Source organism: Photinus pyralis, unplaced genomic scaffold (assembly GCF_008802855.1).
Source record: "Photinus pyralis isolate 1611_PpyrPB1 unplaced genomic scaffold, Ppyr1.3 Ppyr1.4_LG7, whole genome shotgun sequence".
Taxonomy (NCBI): Eukaryota; Metazoa; Arthropoda; class Insecta; order Coleoptera; family Lampyridae; genus Photinus; species Photinus pyralis.
In genome coordinates this window covers 43,507,921-43,514,052 of record NW_022170738.1, presented here as the reverse complement: position 1 = coordinate 43,514,052, position 6,132 = coordinate 43,507,921, and positions in this window count along the sequence as shown.

Sequence of the window (6,132 nt, the reverse complement as noted above, 5' to 3'; positions counted from 1 at the left end):
TTGGCATTTTTCTAGACCGTCCTCTCCGTTTGGAATAGCCAGGTGGATTCTGAAACCAAAAGAAGTTGATCAATTGATGTGCCTGTATCTTCTGGCGTCAAAAAGATTTCCCCTCCTGATACAAGGCAACCTTCATGACTATTATTTGTGTCGGGAACGTAAAATATAACAACGTTCCGGTAGTTATCGCTAAAAAAGAAGCCAGCGTATTGTCAAGGACAATTTAAGGAAGCGCGCTCCTATATTCTTTCATGACAAAGAACTATTGTGAGAACTGCTGTGTAAATGATTATTTCTTGTTTTAATGAACAAATCACCAAGGTTTCTTTGCCTAAATAAATAAATAAATATATAAATTCGCTGCTCTTCATTGTTGGTATTTTTTTTATAAAAACTTTTTCTTTGGCGCGAAATGTTCACGTGCACATTTTCTGGGCGCGAAAAGAATGTACGAGGGCGAGTTATCATGCTACAATTTTTTGTTGTTGCAAACCTTTTAGGTATGAATTGTCTGTGTGCCAATTGCCAAGGTACGCATTGCTTGGATTCAAGATGTCCGGTAGCGTCCGGCCAAGATGCATATTTCCCTTGTTTTCGAATTTTTTTTGGTGCAAATTCTTCTGGTGCGAATTTTGTCTGTGTAAATTGTCCGGGCGCCAATTATTCTGGTACGAAGTGCGAATCACCTATGTAAGATTGGTAAAACTTTGTGTTTGGGGAACGCAGCCTCTATTTTAATTTCAGTCACATAGGTAACAGGTAGTGCTCTGCTGAGTCGCAAAACGACTTCTTCAAGTATTCACTTATCGCCATGGTAATAACGTTTACTTTATTTCCAAAATTGGAAAATGAACTGGTGATCTACTACCAACCAGAGTCTTGTGAATTGCTTGGGATTTTGTAGCAGATTTGCTCCCGCGACAACAATTTTTGCGGGGTAGAGAAGAGTAGCAAATAGATTCGACTGGGCATCCTCACAACTGCTCAAGACAATCGGCCTTCCTGGAAGTTGATGCGTTGGCACCCAAACAATCACCCTGCGCGTCTTGACATTATCTCATGATAGTGAAAGGTTGCCAATCATCTTCTTCGGCCACCACATCCATCGATCTTTAAATTCTTCAAATTCACGTTGCTCTTACAATTTATTTCTCTGAATTCTTCAGATCTGTGGTTTCTCAGATTCTTAGTACCTTTCGAATTCCCTTTCTAATTCTTACGACTTTATGACTACTCCCACGTTTCTCCAATCTTTTTGGATTTTTGAATGTTAAAGTTCTTGTAGTAAATAAGGTTTTCCAGGTTCTGAAGATTCTTCGAATTCTTGTTATTCTTCATATTATTTACTCAAATTAGTTAAATTTCCATGATTTTCCAGTTTCTTTGAATTCATCTGGTTTTTCAGACTTTACTCGCTACTGCATGAGCCACAACTGTGCTTTTTCCGTTTCTTTGAACCGTTTTGATCCTTCCCAGATTCTTCAAATTGTGAAACTCTCACAATTCTTACAAGAAATAACAATTCCGGAACATTACACTAGGAAACGGAATTACAGGAGCAAATTCGGGATGCGCCCTTTCAAAGTAAACTCAATGAAAATAAATTTGTCGGGATAGCTAACCGCTAAAAGGGATGTTGCCTCGTTTAGATTCAGCGCAAAAAAAAATTATTGACCCCTCGATTACAACACGTCATCGAACTCAATTTCCGGTTTAATTGTCGACATGAAACAACGTCACATTTTCCAATTAGGCGTTGGGGGTGGAAACACTTTCCGGGCCAACTCGTTTCATTTTATAACCGCTGCAACCGACAGCTTTTAAGCGTCGCAATTTTTAAAACGAAGTTCGATGTGTACAAACAAGTTCTGGCATGACAACCGCCACTTTATAATAATAGCAACTTCGTCCTTTTTTGTGGTTGTTGACAAACGTGGAAATTATGCAACATTTACATAAATACGATTTAACCGTACGGGGTAACAATAATTCAGTTTGTTTGTACACGACTTTCGGTCTCATTACTTTGGGTTGGAAACGTTGCGTGACGGCATGAACGTAATTTCTTAATTCATCAAGGGGTTCATTTGGTGGAAAAGTGAGAATGAATAAATGAAGGGATTTTCTACAAAAATAAGTGGCTCTCATAATCCATACTGTTTCGATTAAAAAAAAAACCTCCCAACAATTTGATGTCACCCCACAATTAATACAAATCTATAACACGTAAATTTATCACATACGAGCGCGAGTTTCACTAATAATCATTTCGGAATCGATGTTAGAACTCTCTAAACACAAGTCAATTTGCTTCTGTAGCTAATTAAGGTTTTCTAGAAAAAAATTCTCGGATAGTCTAGAAGACGTCTCATATTCCAAGGAAAGAATGCGTCACATCCTTTCATTCCTTATCGCCAGAGACTAATCTATTCGTGACTTGATTCCATCGCTTGGTTTAATCCCTACTTATCTTTTAAATTTACAAAAGCACCCACAAAATGGTGACGAGTATTAAATCGGCCATCTTTAATCATGAATTAAACGGATTCGTTTAACCCCAATATTTAAAAGCGCCCGGAGGTCATTCTACAAAGGTCCGTGACCGTTTAATATTGCAAATTCGGCGCTTTCTAGTGACGTACATGATATCATTCCCCCTAATCCTGACCGGGCTCAAAAGAGACCGAGGTAGAAACCGGAGACTGACGAACAGGAACCTCTGCATTTAATGGAGTCAAGAGGCCAAAAGAGCTGCTACCAGACCTGCCTAGACCGAATTGGGAGAGCCTTCTACGAACCTCAGCTGTACTAGACAGATCAAGCTACTATCAGGGAGCAAGTTGATAGTATCAACAAGATCATGGTCGCTCTTACTACAATGATCTACGGGGAGAATTAGGTAAATTAAGAACGGGTTATCAACGTGATGTGTCAAAGGTCCTCAAGCAACGCTTGTAAGGGAACCAGCAGCAGGTCATGGTGCACACTCTCTGAGTGCCCAGATCCTAGCTCGAAAACCGCCCGAACCTAGGCCGAAAGCTCAGTTTTGCCGAAACTACCAAATTGGTGATCAACAGCACCCCAACGAGAGGAGTATAGAAAGGATCAATACGAGATTAGGAACAAAAAGCGGGGAGGGAGACCGTCTTGGATCAGGTTCGCCGAAACTCTCAAGGAAGTAAAGCCATGAACAACAACAGCAGAGCACTGAAGAGCTTTGGGCAAAACCCACACAAACCTGAAGCAAAGGAGGCCAGAGAGGAGAGAAAGAGAGCCTTTGAACAACATGAGATCAAAGAATTGGCTGAGTTTGCATAGAACATCGCCAAGCTTAGTCCAATGGGGAGGAGTGCGCAAATGTATAAGCACATAAAACAAGTGTAAATTGTGCACAACTCTTGTGCAGATAAAGCGCATTTTTTTAACCGAAATAGTTTTTGTTTTGACATCTTCAACGGATACATTTCTTGCAGACGTCTCAATCGCTCTTTGTGAGCACCCTCTTCCGACAATCCGTTCTTGAGGTATAAGGGAATATACCCGATCACGATAAGAGGTCGAGAGGGAGGGATATGGATGGTAAAAATTTATTCCTTTGGTTGAGACCTTTCATTAGAGTACCATGAAGGAGAAAACTAGTTCCACCCCCCCCCTTCCCCTTCACCCCGTACTTTCATGTTAGGACAGAAAGAAGGCCAGTAGTTGGTATAAAACGGTTCCTTTCGTCGAGATCTTTAATTAGAATACAATGAGAGATAACATTAATTTTAACCCCCCCCCCGGACAAAACGCAAACAATAGCACATTTTTTTCTAATTCTTAAAAAATCTGCTAAAAATAGAAGGTGGAAACAAGGGGAACCAAATAATATGTATCAATGACCGCATGAGAGAGACTCCTGAAGGAGGAACGAGAAGCACAGGTCCAGCTAATGGAGGAAAACGATTACTGACCAATACCGCCATCGCCCACGATGGAAAAAATGACGGAGATGTTAGGAAGACTGAGAATATGCCAGGGCAAGATAGGGTCCAGGCCGAATTGCTACAATACGCATCAGAATGGCTAATAAATGCAGATTCCCATCACATGGAGACTGACAACTGGAAACTGGAGATTGAAACTGGAGATTGAAACTGGAGATTGAAACTGGAGATTGAAACTGGAGATTGAAACTGGAGATTGAAACTGGAGATTGAAACTGGAGATTGAAATTGGAGATTGAAACTGGAGATTGAAACTGGAGATTGAAACTGGAGATTGAAACTGGAGATTGAAACTGGAGATTGGAACTGGAAATTGAAACTGGAGATTGAAACTGGAGATTGAAACTGGAGATTGGAACTGGAAATTGAAACTGGAGATTGAAACTGGAGATTGAAACTGGAGATTGAAAGTGGAGATTGAAACTGGAGCCTGGAAACAGGAGCCAAGAAATGGAAGAACACAAACTGGAGGTTGGAATTTGAGAAGTACTGTGACTCCTTTCTCGAAACTGTAGACTGGAAGTTGAAATTGGAGTACGGAAATTGGAAATTTTGGAATAAGAACTGGAGAGTGGAAACTGGTTACCGGAAATTGGACATTAGGGCCCGAAAGGTAGTAACTTGAAAGCCGCTCTGAAACTGAAAGTAACCCAAGACAATCAAAATACTCAATACACTCAAAACCCTCAGAAGCATAAACTGGAATCTGGGGACTAGAACTTGGAAGGTAAAAGCTGGAAACTAAAGACCAGGTACAGAAGATAGGACACAGGAAAATAGAGAGTAGAATAGCAACTAGATACTGATGGAAACTAGAGACTGAAAACCGGGAACCAGAAACTGGAAACTGGTGGACAGAAGCCGAAGGATGGAAATTGGAAAATAGATACAAAAGCCAGGAAACTGGATGCTAAAAGTTAGAACATAGAGATTAGAAACTGGGACTGCAGACTAGAATCTGGAGATTAGAGACCGAAAAGACTGAAAGTTAAAGATTGAAACTGATTTCTGTAGAATAGAAACTTGGAGAATGGAGACTGGAGACTGGAATCTAAATACCGAGGACTAGAAACTGGACATTGTAGCCCAGATGTAGTAATTTGAAAACAGCCCAAGATATTCACTTGAAACCCCTCAAAATCATAAGCTGGAAGCTGGAGACTAGAAACTGGACGCTATAGACTGGAAATTAAAAACTGGGACTAGAAACCGAAGACCGCAAATAGAAGGATGCACATTGAACACTTGATAATAGTAACTAGAGACCGGAAACTGGGGACTGGAAACTGCGGACTGGAAACTGGAGACTTAAAACTAGAAACTTGTAACTGGAGACCGGAAACTGGAGATTAGAAGGCAGACTGGAGGTTGCAAATTGGAAAATAAAGAATGTAGACTGAAATTAGATCTTGGAAACTAAAGAGCTATGCAGTGCGGGATACAAGATATACGCAACCTACCTACTACGAGGGCCACACATCCAAGACACCAGTACGAAGCAGGTTTCATAAACGGACCAAGAGGATTCTAGACGAACATTGGGGGGCAGGAACCAAAATATGGCTTCTAGCCTTCCACCAAATGAAGAATGAAGCAGTAGCCATCTCTCTGACGCTGCTGCGACTGCCCAAATTCCTAAACAATAGAATTATAAACGCGGGCCTAAAGGAATATACTAGTATACAATGGTTTGGGAAGAAGGCTGCTCTCCCTAAGGCTCTTTGCTAAGAATGCACGTGCAAACACAAAATGAAGAAATAAAGACGAGTACTAGAGGTGGAGGAAGAATCAGACATAAGCACAAGCAGCCAAGAGGAGGAGGAGGAGGCAGACAGGGAGGCGGCTACTCCAAGAATATGCCAAAGTAACTAGTGAAAGTCTAGAGAGTTAATGGGGAAAACCACAGAAGGAAAATATTTGGAGCGAAGGACGCAAGATTAATTTTATTATGAATGCGACAAATTCAAGACGAAATCGCTGGAGAGTAAAAACGTTGGAGGGAGCTACAGGAAAGGATGGATGTAAAGGGAGACATCATAAGTTGTTACAGGAAAACATCAGGAATAGAAAAAGAGATGCAGAAGAACCTGCTGCGGTGATTGGGCATCTCAGCGGAAGGAAAAAGTTCTAGAATTGGAATTGTTTT